We start from the raw sequence: 16,527 nt of genomic DNA on the forward strand, positions 1-16,527 counted from the left end.
GTGTAGTATTGGTTTCAGGAGTAGAACCCAGTGATTCATCACCTACATACAACACCCAGTGCTCATCCCAACAGTGCCCTCCTTATTGCCCATCTCCCACCTAGCCCATCCCCCACCACCACCACCACCACCCCCATCTCCAGCAACCCTCAGTTTGTTCTCTGTATATAAGAGTCTCTTATGGTTTGCCTCCCTCTCTGTTTTTATCTCATTTTTCCTTCCCTTCCCCTGTGTTCATCCGTTTCGTTTCTTAAATTCCACATATGAGTGAAATATGATATTTGTCTTTCTCTAACTAACTTATTTCGCTTAGCATAATACATTCTAGTTCCATCCACGTTGTTGTAAATAGCAAGCTTTCATTCTTTTTGATTGATGAGTAATATTCCAGTGTGTGTATGTGTGTGTGTATGCGTGTGTGTGTGTGTGTATACACCACATTTTCTTTATCCATTCATCCGTTGATGGACATTTGGGCTCTTTCCATAATTTGGCTATTGTTGACAGCAGTGCTATAAACATTGGGGATGCAATTGCTATCAAAATAACCTCAGTATTTTTCACAGGGCTAGAACAAATAATTCTAAAATTTGTATGGAGCCAGAAAAGACCCAAATAGCCAAAGCAATCCTGAAAAAGAAAACCAAAGCAGGAGGCATCACAATCCCAGAATTCAAGCTATACTACAAAGCTGTAATCATCAAGACAGTATGGTACTGGCACAAAAACAGACATTCACATCAATGGAACAGAATAGAGAACCCAGAATTGGACTCACAAATGTATGGCCAACTAATCTTTGACAAAGCAGGAAAGAATATTCAATGAAAAAAGACTGTCTTTTCAGCACATAGTGCTGGGAAAACTGGACCACTTTCTTACACCATACACAAAAATAAACTCAAATAGATAAAAGACTTAAATTTAAGACAGGAAACCATCAAAGTCATATAGGAGAAAACAGGCAGCAACCTCTTTGACATTGGCTGCAACAGCTTCTTACTAGACATGTCTCTGGAGGCAAGGGAAACAGAGGCAAAAATGAACTATTGGGACCTCATCAAGATAAAAAGCTGCTGCCCAGCAAAGGAAACAACAAAACTAAAAGGCAACCGACAAAATGGGAGAAGGTATTTGCAAATGACATATTGGATAAAGGGTTAGTATCCAAAATCTATAATTCTGTTTTTTCTTTTTAGTGTGATACAGCTAACATTTCTTTATATATTGCCTTGCATAAATAATATCCACCAACATAGTAAAAATGATGGAAAATAAAGTTTTACCATCCACACATTTTGCAGGTTGGGGATATTAAAATTGCTGCCAGCATGAACCTGACTCCTCATTCTGTTTACCTGCAGGGACAAAGGTAATAAGGAATCTGGGAGTATGGCAGAGGCTGAGGTCGAGACGGGCAAGCATGTTCTTCTGTGTTTCTTAAGTTCAGCCTGGCCATCAGGGAACCTTTGGTCCCCAAGTGACCTGGGTGAATAGCATCCAAGTGGTCAACTTTGAGCATGAAAGTGTAAAGGATTTTGCCTGTTCCCAACTGAGGGAGAGAAAGATCAGAAGTACATTTCACTTGCATCTACTTGAATAAATGAATTTGACCAAAAAACAAAGCACAAAAAAGAACAAAGATATTAAATAATGTAGCCAACTGTGCCTGATGATCTGGACAGGGAGCAGATGCCCTGGAATGAGAGAGAAGTGACTGATCTCCCAGTCAGTCTTGGTCCTTGTCTCTCAGAGTGCTGGAGCAAATGTGTGCACCTCTTCCCGACTCTGTGTTCGGTGACGATCACGTTGATGGCCTGAAATTGGCTGTGCATCTGCACCATGGATATAAGCAAGTGCTACAAATGGGGATGCTCTGTTTCAGACAGTTGGTTGACCTGCCTAACCTGCCTCCTGTAGTGGGGACACCTGGACACACTGAAGGAGCTTCTGGCATCTAAAGGTATGGATTTTTTTTTATCTAATGTGAAGTCTTATGATAAGTCTGCTTCCTCCTCTGGTGCTCGGTTGAAGAAACAGCTGGATGTTTCTATACTGCAAGAGAAGATGGCAGTTTCAGGATTACATAGGAAACTGTTTATTTATTATTTTTATTTTTTTTTAATGTTTATTTTTGAGAGAGTGAGAGACTGAGACCTAGGGCGAGCAGGGGAGGGGCAGAGAGAGAGAGAGAGAGAGAGAGAGAATCCGAAGCAGGCTCCAGGCTCCAAGCTGTCAGCACAGATGCTGGGCTCGAACTCATGAACTGTGAGATCATGACTTGAGCCAACGTTGGACACTTAACCAACTGAGCCACCCAAGCACGCCTAGGAAACTGGTTTTGTGTCTACAGCTCTGTAGAGTAATATTTATGTCTAAAGCTATGTGGTGATTGATTTTAGACATTTTTCAAATATAAATTCAAGGTAGTTCAAATGTACTGACTTAAGACCATAGCTGCTGTGGCTTCTAAGTGGACTAATTCCCTTACTAATATGTGTGTCCCAGAACAGCCAGTGATTCATTTTGGTGTTAAACGGTACAAGTCTGGGCCAGATTTAGCTAGCAACCAGAGTTGCATCTTGATATACTAAACCAAGGATACTTCTTTATTTTGGTCAAAACATTGCTGTGGTAACATGATCTCCTCAGAATTTACTGAGAATCATGGGGATATTTCTGGAGGAGAATTTGCTCTCCTGGAGGTAAGGAGTTTGGGGATATAGTCTAAGACCTGTATCTAACCCTAAGATCTTAGATGAATTATTTCATTTCTCTGGATCTTCATCTGAGGGACGAGTTGTATAATAGCAGGTAATCTCATGCTCCTTCCAGCTCCTTTCTTCCGAAAGGAAAAACTAAGCCAGCTTGCAGCCAGTGAATATAGGATACAGTGTATGTAAATATGCAAAGTCTATATGGCGTGATTAAAGAGGACGCTATCTGCCACTTGCCCAGTATATCCCCTCCACATATCCTCTGGCCCCATTAAGTGAATCCCTGCATAGGATTAGGGGAGTGTGGGACTGTGGCAAGGAGCCTGATGAAATAACTGCTACTTCCTAGCTGTGTGTCTTGGGCACATTACTTAACCTCTCTGAATCTTAGTTTCCTTGTATATAAATGGGTGGATCAAATACCTTCTTACAAAGCTATCGAAGATTAAATAAGACTGAGTATGTGAAAAGGCTTTGTAAGGTATAAAGCATAAAACAAATATCACTGTAGTTTGGAATTTAAGATATCAAAATTGGGTGGCTTAGTCAGTTGAGCGTCTGACTCTCCATTTCGGCTCAGGTCATGATCCCAGGGTCATGGGATCAAGCCACATGTCACACTCCACACTGAGCGCGGAGACTGCTTAATATTCTCTCTCTTTCCTCTTTCTGCCTCTGCCCCTCTCCCCCACTCACTCTCTCTCTCTTTTAAAAAAAGATTAGAACAATAGTTCTGTGTAGAACATTGACATATACACAAAAACCAGTTAACTCTTCATAACCTAGAAAACAGTTTATATATACATCGATTCTTAGAGGTTATTGAATAGTGGATTTTTCCGTCTGGAATTATTTAGGCCTTTTCTTTCTCTTTTTTCTCACCAAAAGTACATAGTAATGTTAGAAGAAAGTGAAAGGCAAGAGAGAGGGGTGCTGTCTGGAGAGGGATCCGCTGGCCATCCGGTGGTCCTCCTCAACCGTCACCCTTACTCCCCTGTGCCAACACACAGTCACCAGATCGTTTCTCAGGGACAAAGTCACATTGTCAGTGTTCAGAGAAACTGGTGTAGAAAGCAGAATCTCCTTTTATTAATTTACAAGAAGAGATTTAACCGTTGAGGGGCTGAATGTTTGCTTTTTTTTGTTTGTTTGTTTGTTTTTGGTCAGTAAGTTCTAGACACTTAAACGAGAACAGCAACCTATAACACAAAATCCCAAAGTACAGTGGCTTAACCCAGACAGTTTCTCTTTTCCATAGAAGAAGTCTGTACATATTCAACTCCAGGCTGATATAGTAATTTCAGTGTATCATCTGGATATAAGCTTTTACCTTTTTATTCTGCCATCCTCAGCCTGTGACTTCCATGCTCCAGGCCACTTCATGTTCCAAGATGACTGATGAAGGCCAGTCATGATGTTCATGTGTCAGCAGCAGTTAGGAGGAAAGAAGAAAGAATGATACGCCACCTGTTTTGGGGGCTTTTCATTAGGCCCATCAACATTTCCACTTACATGTCATTGAAAATCTGGTCTCATAGCCTCCTCCAGCTGCAAGGGCAGTTGGAAACTGTGGTCTTTTGGGAAGGCACACTGCTTCCCCAAATAAAATTGGGGTTCTGTTATTAAAGATGCAAGGAAAAGGATGTTGCAATAGGCATTTCCATTGCAGTAGCCAAATTATAATCATAAGGTGGCTGAATGAGCAGAGAAAGCTAGATTTATGATTTGTCATTTAAGGTGCTAACACTTAAAAAAATTTTTTTTAAATGTTTGTTTATTTTTGAGGGAGAGAGAGAGCGAGCAAGCCGGGAGGGGCAGAGAGAGAGACACACACACACACACAGAATCCAAATCAGGCCTCAGGCTGTGTGCTGACAGCTCAGAGTCTGATGCGGGGCTCAAACTCGAGAACTGCAAGATCATGACCTGAGTTGAAGTTGGACACAACCAACTGAGCCACCCAGGTGCCTCAAGGTGCTAACATTTAAGGCTGGGCTTCTCAGATTTCACTGTGAACTTGGATCACCAGAGATCCTGCTAAAATGCAGTTTCTTATTGAAAATATCAGAGGTCAGGGTGGAAATTCTGCACTTCTAATAAGCTCCCAGATGATGCTGGTCTATAGACCACACTTGGAGTAGAAAAGCCCTAAAGCATCGCTCCTAAAATTATTGGCATTTTTCTCTAACAATTGGAGGACAACAGCTGATGCAACCAGCTTATCACACAGGGATCTGTGGGCTGGGGGTGACTTTGGTGTCTGGATTTGGAGTGAGTAGGAACCGGCTAAAGCTGAATGCACAGTTTGCTTTAGCTAAACCTACTACAGCCACTTTCCGTTTAGAGCATCTGCCCTGCAAGCAGACAGACTGAAATTCCCTGTAGGAAAGAGCTGAGGAATATGGAGGGGTGAGAGCTGTTGGGGGAAGGTGTCATAGTCTTGACTCACAACTCAGCTTATCGTTTATTGCCTGCCTGAGAGGACAGACCATGGCTAGACCGAAGCAGGAATTTAATTTTGCACTGCCATGGGAAGTGTTTATGGAAGTTCCTTGGATAGGGTCAAGGCCATCAAAATGGATATCCACCTTTCACCACGCATTGGAGAGACCAAAACTACAACATCAAACATCTCTTGCTCTTCCTTTCTCCTACTTAGCCCAACAGGCTTCTCCGGATCACATAGGGTAGTTCTTTCTGTTGTATGTGGGACCCCATATTTCCATCAACTGCCCATTATTACTAGTTAAGCCAATGTAACAGAAATTACTAGTTAAGCCAATGCTCCCAGAAAATGGGAGACACTAGGGATAGTCCTATATTTTAAACTCCTGGAAACATTTTTTGTGTGCGAAGAAAAGTCAGAATTGTAAAAAAAATTTACTCTTTATCTGAAATGTTTGTTTTTAGTTATTTTTATTTTTTAAATTTACATCCAAATTAGTTAGCATATAGTGCAACAATGATTTCAGGAGTAGATTCCTTAGTGCCCCTTACCCATTTAGCCTATCCCCCCCCCCCCCACAATCCCTCCTGTAACCCTCTGTTCTCCATATTTAAGAGTCTCTTATGTTTTGTCCCCCTCCCTAGTTTTATATTATTTTTGTTTCCCTTCCCTTATGTTCATCTGTTTTGTCTCTTAAAGTCCTCATATGAGTGAAGTCCTATGATTTTTGTCTTTCTCTAACAAATTTCACTTAGCATGATAACCCTCTAGTTCCATCCACGTAGTTGCAAATGGCAAGATTTCATTCTTTTTGATTGTCGAGTCATACTCCATTGTATATATACACCACATCTTCTTTATCCATTCATCCGTCGATGGACATTTGGGCTGTTTCCATACTTTGGCTATTGTTGATAGTGCTGCTATAAACATTGGGGTGCGTGTGTCCCTTCAAAACAGCACACCTGTATCCCTTGGATAAATACCTAGTAGTGCAATTGCAGGGTCGTAGGGTAGTTCTCTTTTTAATTTTTTGAGGAACCTCCATACTGTTTTCCAGAGTGGCCGCACCAGTTTGCATTCCCACCAGCAATGCAAAAGAGATCCTCTTTCTCCGCATCCTCACCAACATCTGTTGTTGCCTGAGTTGTTCATGTTAGCCATTCTGACAGGTGTGAGGTGGTATCTCATTGTGGTTTTGATTTGTATTTCCCTGATGATGAGTGATGTTGAGCATTTTTTCATGTGTCGGTTGGCCATCTGGATGTCTTTGAAGAAGTGTCCATTCATGTCTTTTGCCCATTTCTTCACTGGATTATTTGTTTTTTGTGTGTTGGGTTTTTGATAGGTTCTTTATAGATTTTGGATACTAGCCCTTTATCTGATACGTTATTTGCAAATATCTTCTCCTATTCTGTCGGTTGCCTTTTAGTTTTGCTGGTTGTTTCCTTTGCTGTGCAGAAGCTTTTTATTTTGATGAGGTCCCAGTAGTTCATTTTTGCTTTTGTTTCCCTTGCCTCCAGAGACGTGTTGAGTAAGAAGTTGCCGAGGCCAAGATCAAAGAGGTTTTTGCCTGCTTTCTCCTTGAGGATTTTGATGGCTTCCTGTCTTACATTTAGGCCTTTCGTCCATCTTGAGTTTATTTTTGTATATGGTGTAAGAAAGTGGTCCAGGTTCATTCTTCTATATGTCGCTGTCCAGTTTTCCGAGCACCACTTGCTGAAGAGACTGTCTTTATTCCATTGGATATTCTTTCTTGCTTTGTCAAAGATTAGTTGGCCATACATTTGTGGGTCCATTTCTGGGTTCTCTATTTTGTTCCATTGATGGGAGTGTCTGTTTTTGTGCCAGTACCATACTGTCTTGATGATTACAGCTTTGTAGTACAGCTTGAAGTCCATAATTATTATTTTAATGATAGAAAGGGGGAGACTCATTTGGCATGTGGATTTTGCCCTTCTTGAACACTGATGTGCTGCCTGGAGATGTAATAGCCATTTTGCCATCAAGAGTATGGAAGTCAAATGCCAAGGATGGAAGGGCAGAGAGATGCAAGAGATATGGGTTCTTAATGACATTGTGGATTTGTCATATTAGGCTTGAACTACCTGCCTTTGGACTTCCTGATATATGAGAAAAATAGTTCCTTATTTGGGACTTCTCTTTGAGGTCCACTTTTGCTTTGCCATTTTTTTACTCTTTCCCCCTCCACCTTCCAAATACTGTTATACTTCAAGATATGTCCTGATGCAAATGTATGATGAAGGCAGACATGACTGAGGAATGAGTAACCAATAGGCCAGAGAGGAAGAGCCATGGATTCTAACAGTGGTGATAAGTCTTAGGCTGACGTCACTTATAAGAGTGGCTTGATTAGTAAACTCCAGATGCTTTGGGCAAGCAACCTTTTCAAACTTTAATATACAAACAAATCACCAAGGAATCTGGTTAAAATGCAGTGTTTGATTCAGTAGGTTGTTGGAAGAAGTAAAGTGCCAGGGGCCCCGAGTGACCCTGCATGTTCTTGCTGGCTATGCTAAGAATGCAAGGCCCTTGACTCCTTGTTACCTGGGCCATTTCTTAGGGTTGTTTTTGCTGTGAGTAACTTTGAGGGATGGGGTAAAATCCCTCTGCACCATCCCCACCCTCCCCACCCCCTGCCCAAAAGTAAAAAGAATGCTTGCTTACTGCTCACTCTGAAAGCAGTGAGCTCCCTATGCTAAGTGTTCCTCAGCTGTGATGCAATTAGTGTCACAGTCAGTGTCCTGGGCCTCTTCCCTGTGGAACTTGAAGGGGCAGGTGGACCCAGTGCAGACCAGCAGCATTGGCTGCTCATGCTGCTTGCTCTACTATGAGTAATAAAATCCTTTGTCTCGAACTTAGGAGTCTTGCGTCCTCTGTCAGTATCCATGAGAGTAACAGACTCATTTATTAGCTTGACAGTGGGGGAAAAGCTCCAGTCCTTCACAGAAGTTGATATGAGCTTTGGGTGGGACCTGAGATTCTGCGTGTCTATAAGCTATCGTGTACTTCTGTTGCCACTCGTGTGCTGACCACACTTGGAATAGCAATAATCTTGAGATTTCAAGTCAGCAAGCTACTTTATAGTTCTGACTGAGCTTCCTCACCTACAAAGTAAGAGGAGTGTGAAGGTCTCTTCCCATTTTAACACAGTGATTCCAGGCCGCAATTACCAGCAGCAAGTAGGGCCTCCTCCCATCCATTCATTCATTCCTTCAACCAATGTCTTTATTTATCCATCATTTGTAAAGTACCAGGGATAAGAAGGATGAGCAATTTCTGGATGTGCTCACAGATTTGGGCAATGAGCAGAAGTTACCCCAGAAATACATATATGGAGGGTACCAAATAAGTCATTTGCCTCTTTGAGCTGTCATTCTTAGGTTAAGTGTCCATATAATTTATTCCAGACCCGGGTACTTTTCAGAGTGAAAGGGGATGCTGTTAATAGTTACAATGGGGTGACAGACGTAAATCTGCTCAGTCCTGGGTCAACATATGCTCAGGGCCTTAGGAAGCTGTAGTTGTATCCAGCCTTTCTTTTTCAATTCAAATGAACATTTATCGAGCCTATATTAAATAGGGCATGGTTAAGAAGTGCCCCTTCCCCATCTGTGTACAGTCCCCTCCACCCTGCTATTTCTCCTTAGTTGAGTCCGTCCTACATCCACTAGTTTTCTACGCCTATGCAACCTATAATTACGCAGTCCTATAGTGTAGTGGCAGACTTGTTCAGAAGTTCAGAATCTTTTTAGAAAGTGATGGATAGCAGAATGACGGTCACAGCTAACGGTGATGTGTTTCATTTTAAACAAGTTCTGAGAAGGACTTCCCTTGCAGGTGCTGCTCTGGTCTGGTGCTCCACAGTCACGATAAATAGCAGTGACATCTGGGGCATAATTGTCACTCAAAAAACTCATAGTATGAATTGAATTGGAATCAACTGTGGCTTCTGGCTTCTTCCACAAAGCTGATAGTGTTTGACTCCTTATCAGTAGGCAACTCAAAAGCCTGTGTGTCCTCCAAATACCGTCCGTGGTGAACTCCAGGTCAGTGGTCAAGACTAGGGCAGCGGTCAATTCCAGATGTAGTGTGGGGAAACTCCCAGCTAGGAAGAAGCAGGCAGAGAGGATCAGGGCCTTGTGGAGCATGGTGACAGTGGAGAGTGCAAGAGGCTCACCAAAGCGAGCAGGGAGGTATGCAGGCCCTTACTGTGATCCAGAATTTCTAATCCTCTCATCCCTCTTCACCCCTTCCCTTCCCTCCTTGCATAGATCCTCAAACATCCTGTTGCATTACGTTGAAAGCCCATCACAGAAGAGTGATTTGTTTTGCCCAGTTGGAGATAGCACCATGTCATTGCATAATCCGTCCCAACACTCAGAGCTCCTGAGCAGCTGCTCTGGAGGTGGATGGAAGTAACCTGCCATTTCAGTTTTTATAACCCATGCAGGAGTGAGAATGTTATTTTTAGGGTGCAGTAATTTAAAAGCTCTTGCTGGCCTCGGGAGAAATGTCTTCAGTGCTGTAGGGAAACGAAGTGGGTTCTGTCTTTTCTTTTGCAGTCAGTGTCCAGAATGAGTTCTTCTGCCTTTGTAGTAACAGGAAACAGTTCACTGCTTACTGGCACCTAGGGTTTTAACTGGTGCTAAACATAGCCAACTTAGAGACTTTCAAACTGTAGGAATTTAGGGCACCTTCCTGCTTTGTGGCCTATGCAGTAGATGGACATAATATCCTTAATTCCACCAAAAAAGAGGATGTCTTTTTTTTCCAAATGGCCCGGAGCATTGTCAGGTACACAAAATGTGAGTTTTCCTTAGTTTGGATTCTCCCAAAAGCAGACCCCAAGGCGAGGATTCTGATGCAAGTAGTTTATTCAGGATCATAGTGAGGAAATGGATAAGGGAAGAGGGAAGGGTGGAGAGCCAATAAGGCAGATATTAAACAGCAGATTTCTGTTGTCAGCAATTAGGGCTTAATCCACCCAGGCCTCTCTGAGAGTGTGCTGGGTGGGATGTGCCTCCAAACTGTCCCACTGAGGGGGAGTTGCGATATTTATACACCAATTCTTATCCCTCAGTGTCTCAGGGTTGTTGCAGGGAATTAGCACTCTTACACTTCTGGCCTGTCCAAGAGTGGACCAACAACACCCACTTCTAAGGTCAGAGGGTGTCCTCCAACAGGGAGACATGGGCAGTCCTCCAGGGAGGCAAAGAACATAGGGGTGGGGTACTGACAGCCACTGCTACAAAAGTCAAAGTCAGATCCATAAATGAGCTGTGTGTTTCATATTTAAAATATGCAGCGTGGTCTTTTGAAAGACACATTTTTGCCTTGCAGAATCTGTTTGCCTTTAAGGAAAAGTAGCAGAAAATGTAGCTGTAGCTGTAGGCCGTGGCGCGTAAGCAAATTGGAATTGAAGCCTTCACCATTTGCAATTCCCAACCCCCTTCTATAACTGTACCCAGAATAAATGAGGTCACCCTCTCCCTGTAGAGTCAGCACAAGTCTGGGCAGAAGATGACGCCGTTGACACTCAGCTGAAAACTGAGACAGCAGCATTTGCAAGACACGGGAAAGAACAGGGTATCAGACTCCATCATCTGTATGCAGACAATGCAGGTAGCAATGTTAACTACCCACGATGACCATGACAATTAAGTCCGGTGAGTTAAAGACGCCCAGCAGAGTGCCACTGCCCATATTAGAGCTCTTGCAGACAAATAAGAAGGCTCAAGTATGTTCTAATTCTTCTGAAAAGAGAAAACGCCTTTCTTTTCTTTTTGTTCATAAAAGTAATACATACTTCTGGTAATTGTAAAAAACTTAGAAAATACAGGAAAATGTAAAGAGATCAACTGTAAGTCCACGTTCCAATCTTTTACAAATATGTAAACAAAATAGATACACCTATATAAATCCAATCCCTATCTTTTATAATACAATCATATATTGGAACCAGTGGGATCCTTCTACATATATGATTTGGTGTCTGTTTTTCATATAGTGTATCATGTGCTGTGTGATTCTGTATGTCACTGACAGTTCTTCAAAATGTTTCTGTTACCTGAATTATATTCCATCACCTGGATATGCCATAAACCATTTGGCCATTCTTCTATGACTTTGTGGTAAGCCCGTCCGTGCTGACCACGTGACCTCTGGGTATTTCATTGGAATGTACTCTCAGGTGTGGGATTACAGAGTTAAAAGGGAATGAGACCAGAAGTCTGGGGACAGGGTTAAGGGGAAGCCTCCTACCAGCAGTCCCTGGTGGAAATCTGTGACATACGAAGATGACTGTCTTCAGCTGCCAACATACAGATCAGAGTCCCTGAACTTGCAGGAACCCTCAAGATAACCTCCTCCCACACCCTCTTTGTTGTTTTTCAGATAAGGAAACTGAGTTGCAAAGATTTGCCCGATTTGGCCAGGCCATCAGGCTCCAGACTTGGGTTGTTTTTAGAAATTAAATTACATCATGACACAGAAAATGGAATGGCTAGACGGCTGGTTGCCCAGCCAGGAGGGAGGCTATGTTCTTCTGCTGCTTTGGAGCTTGAAAGAGCACCTCCTTCCCCATCAGCTGACTACACATAATAGGATAAAATATCTCTTCCTACATTTGGAAGAGCCACAAGGTTTGGTGAAGTGCCTAGGAATAAAAATAAACCAGAAGGAACACAGTCCATTGAATCAGAGCAAGTCAATGAAACTCACACTAGGAAAGGCAAAGCACTTTCGAGAGGGCAGGTAGTTCTTTCCCTGTTTTTTGAATGGAGACTGGGGTTCCAGGTATAATGTATTTTGCAGACATTGTCAGAGTCCTGCTCATATTACCTCAGCACGCACCATTCCCAGATATGTCAACCACTTCCTACTGCAAGCACCTGAGAAGTTTTGCCTGAGGGCTGGAGCCTTGCCCAGGCCCATCTGGACAGATGGGCCAGCAACCCTCAACCAATGACCAATGGGAGTCAGTGTTTAAATAACCCTGTTCCCCGGGCGCTTGGGTGGCTCAATCGGTTAAGCATCCAACTTCAGCTCAGGTTATGATCTCGCAGTTCTTGGGTTTGAGCCCCACATCAGGCTTTGTGCTGTCAGCTCGGAGCCTGGAGCCTACTTCAGATTCTGTGTCTCCCTGTCTCTTGGCCCCTCGCCCACTCACATTCTGTCTCTCTCTCTCTCTCTCTCTCTCTCAAAAATAAATAAACATTAAAAAAAAATTAGGGGCGCCTGGGTGGCTCAGTCGGTTGAGTGTCCGACTTCGGCTCAGGTCATGATCTCACAGTCTGTGAGTTCGAGCCCCGTGTCAGGCTCTGTGCTGACAGCTCAGAGCCTGGGGCCTGCTTCGGATTCTGTGTCTCCCTCTGTCTCTGCCCATCATCTGCTCATGCTCTGTCTCTCTATGTCAAAAATAAATAAACATTAAAAAAATTAAATATCCCTGTTCCCTTGCCCCTGGAGAGGACATTTTTGTTCTATACCATCTCACCAGTGCGAGTGGGTCCCAAATGCCCATGACAATAACTGCTCTTATCACACCCTGTACTTCCCCTCCCTGTCTTACTTTCCTACTCCCCTCCTGGTTCTGGCATCACCCCCAACTCAAGTCCTTATATCAGTGTCTGTTTCTAGGGGAGCCCAACCTAAGACATAATAGGGCCCTTTCAGAATTAATTGTAGGAAATCCCAAAAAGGGAAACCTCAGTTAGTGGAGTAGATACAAACTGATACAGATGTTAGAATTATCAGACAAGGATGTTAAAACCATTACTATAACTTTTTGAAAATTATTATTTCAGAAAGATAGAGGAAAGATTGAACCTATTAAGGTGATACATGGAAGAAAGATACTTTAAAGCCCAGTGGACCTTCTAAAAATAGAAAGAAGCAGCCCAAGATACACATGGCTGATGGATGCAGTGGAGGAAGATCCCAGGCTGACAGGCAGAAACCAAATTATTATAGTTAGGATTAGGTTCAGTACATAAAGCAGGGTGTGTGTGTGTGTGTGTGTGTGTGTGTGGAGGGGCGCATAAGTAATTAGCAGTACCTTAAACAAGAGAGAAGCTGATTCTTCTCTCATGTAAAAGAAATCTGTGGAGGTAGGCAGTGCATAGCTGAAAGGGCAGCTCCACCGTGTCATCAGAGATTCAGTCTCCTCTTCAGCCCTACTACCCTTTGTGCATAACTTTCATCCTCAAAGTCATCTCATAGTCCAAAGTGGCAGCTCCAACTCCAGCCATTACTTCCACATTCCAGGCAGCACAAAGAAGGATAGAAGAGCAAAAAGAGACCCTGCCTAGCAGGTTAATTCCATTTAAGTAGACTGGAAATCCTACAGAACTCTTCCACTTAGATCCTTTTTCATGTGGCAGCCCCTGGCTGCAAGGTTTAGAAATATACTGTCTTAGCTGGATGCATTGCTAAGATCAGAGTTGTGTTACTAAGTAGGGAGGAAAGAATGGCTGTTGGGTCAGGTGGCCAGCAATCTCTGACTTACCAAGGCTTATAAGATGTTTGGTGTGAGGGCTAGAATGAGAAGGATAGAAAACGTGTTAGTTGAATTTATGTTTTCAGAATAACTGAACCAATTAAATCTTCACTTAGCATCTACCTCACACATGTAGAACACAGGCAATCCAGACAAAAACAAAAACAAAATTTTAAAAGCTCTGTATCAGCCATCATGGCTGCATAACAAACCACTACAGAGTTTAGTGGCTGAAAATTAAAAAAAAAATAATTATTTGTCACAATTTTATGGGTTGGCCAGGCTCTTGCCTAGAGTCATGTATGCAGCTGTAGTCATTTGGCAGCTCTGTTAGGTCTGGGGAGTCTGAGGTGGCCAGGGCCTTAGTTATGACTGTCATCTGAGTGCCTCTCCACATGGTGTCTCATCATTCAGTTATCCAGCTCAGGCCTTCTCACATTATGGTGGGAACATTCTAACACCAGGAAGGTGGAAGCTGCAAGGCCTCTTGAGACCAAGGCTCCAGAACTTGCATAATGTTACTTCTATTGCATCCCATTAGCCAAAGCAAGTCACAGGCCAGACCAGATTTAAGAGATGAGAAATCTGGGCCCCTGGGTGGCTCAGTCGGTTAAGCCTCCGACTTCGGCTCAGGTCATGATCTCGCGTGATCTCACGTGAGTTCGAGCCCCGCGTCGGGCTCTGTGCTGACCACTCAGAGCCTGGAGCCTGTTTCAGATTCTGTGTCTCCCTCTCTCTGACCCTCCCCCGTTCATGCTCTGTCTCTCTCTGTCTCAAAAATAAATAAACGTTTAAAAAAAATTAAAAAAAAAAAAAAGAGATGAGAAATAGACTTCAACTTGTGATGAGGATGCTGCAAAGCCATTGTTAAAGGGGCAGGGACAGAGGGAGATGTGATTCATTGGGAACCATACTGTTAACAATCTACCACAGACTCTCTAAAGAAAGTTTACTACCTAGAGGGCTCTAGGAATGAAGCCTTCCCCAGTCTGGGATCTTTGGATCTTATAACCTCAAACCTACTCCCTTCTTGTTCATTCTAAAGCAAAGTCTACTAAGAAATAAGCCCTGGCCACCTAGACAGAACTCTCAGCTGAGGGAGAGGCCAAAAGAAAGAGACAAAAACATACACTAGCAGAGGAAATCGGTATCAACTATCTTAAAAAATCCAGCCCTTATTCTTAGGTATGTACAGTTAACAAATGACTATAAAAAATATTTTAAAAATTTGAATAATGGAAAAGAAAGACAAAGTCAAAAGAACAATAATCCCAGAGGAAAGGGAGATAAATCAGAGAACAGAAAGAAGCATGATCAAATAAACAAACAAAAAACCTTAAATGACTTCAAAGAGATTTGAGAAGCTATTACATTTATAAAACAAGAACCTGTGTGTGGGGGGGCGGGGGCGTGGGAACAGTCAGGAGCACAAGAAAATCTTTGGAAGCATAATGGCAGTTATAAAAAAATCAATAGAGAACTTAGGGGGAAAAAGGAAATCACCTAGGAAATGGAACAAAATCAAAGAAATGGAAAATAGGAGAGATAATAAACGTAGAAAACTACTCTATGAGGTTTAACCTCTAAATAATAGGAGGTCAGTGAAGAGAGAATTTGGAAACCACTGGAAGGAATTTGTTAAGGAAATATGGACAACGTTTTCTACAAAGATATAAGTCCTTGGTTTGAAAGAGACTTCTGAGTTCTTGCTATAACGTGTTTTAAAAAGAAGCAAGTCTAGAGGTACCAAAGTGAAACTTAGAACATCATGGAGGTTAAGAAATAGCAGGTCATCAATAAAGGAACAAGATTAAGTCATCAAACTTATTATCTGACATGAAAGGGCTTAGAAATTTCACCCCTCATGTATCCTTTCTGCAGAAAGAAGATGTGATATATATGACACAGTGGAATCCCCCAGGCATGCCGTAAAAAGAAACTAGCATATCAACTGCTCAACCAACCTAAACACAATCAGTTCACATTAGATCAAAAACTCAGTGGGCTTTCACAAGAATGTTTTTAAGAAGCATGGAAAAATTTCAAACAATAGAAAAAAGGAATAAGAAGGTCAATAATAATAGTCATGTAGTGAAGAAAACATATGTTTCTTCTTTCAGTAACAAAAAAAAGAACCAATTAGAAACACTAGAAAATAAATATACTAGTGAAGCAAAGGAAAACGTGGTATAATTTTGAGGCATTGATAATATAAGTGTAGCAGACTTAGTGACTTCATTAATGGCCCAGTTAAGGGCTGTCCTGTATCCATACTTTCTGTAGCCTCCCTACCAACACCCCAGCTCTGGGTCATAGGACTTGATTTAGCTAAGAGCACAGTAGCAAATGATCCAAGAAGGAAACGTGAAAAGGTACTTTCATGTTTCAGCTCTCTCTCTTGAAGCCCTGCCACCACCATGAGTACAAACACGGGGTCACCTGTTAGAAGGATATGAGAAACACTAAGTCATCAAAGCCAAGGCAATTCTAGACCAATCTGTCCTAGCCTGATCCAGCAGCCAAACACAACCATGGGAGTGAGTCCATGGGAGATCATCCAAGCCCAGTCAGATGAGCAGAACCACTCAGCTGACCTATAGGCTCATAAGAAATAGTAGATCATTTTTGTTTTTAAAGGATTAAGTTTACGGGTGATTTATTATGCAGCAGTAGCTAACTGATACAGAAATAAAAGAGAATTGATTTGACTTAGATGCTAAGAATATTCTTTTTCAAATTATAAAGAGGGCATGGCATTGGCCCTGTTGTCAAGGACATGTCTTTCTGTCCATCCCACTTGACTCAACCAGGAATGATATGTACATCATCACAATAATGTAAAC

General features: G+C 42.4%; 1 long non-coding RNA gene across 2 annotated transcripts in view; it reads left to right on the forward strand.

The window, feature by feature from the left end:
* The first annotated feature begins 1,250 nt into the window (after positions 1-1,250).
* LOC102954043 overlaps positions 1,251-16,527 on the forward strand; it is a 43,837-nt gene continuing 28,560 nt past the window's right edge. For both annotated transcript variants that reach the window (XR_006207754.1, XR_443918.2), the window contains exons 1-2: positions 1,251-1,963; positions 10,684-10,853. This is a non-coding gene — a long non-coding RNA (uncharacterized LOC102954043). The remainder of the gene's footprint in view (positions 1,964-10,683; positions 10,854-16,527) is intronic.

The sequence above is a fragment of the Panthera tigris genome, chromosome C2 (assembly GCF_018350195.1).
Source record: "Panthera tigris isolate Pti1 chromosome C2, P.tigris_Pti1_mat1.1, whole genome shotgun sequence".
In the NCBI taxonomy this organism is placed as follows: Eukaryota; Metazoa; Chordata; class Mammalia; order Carnivora; family Felidae; genus Panthera; species Panthera tigris.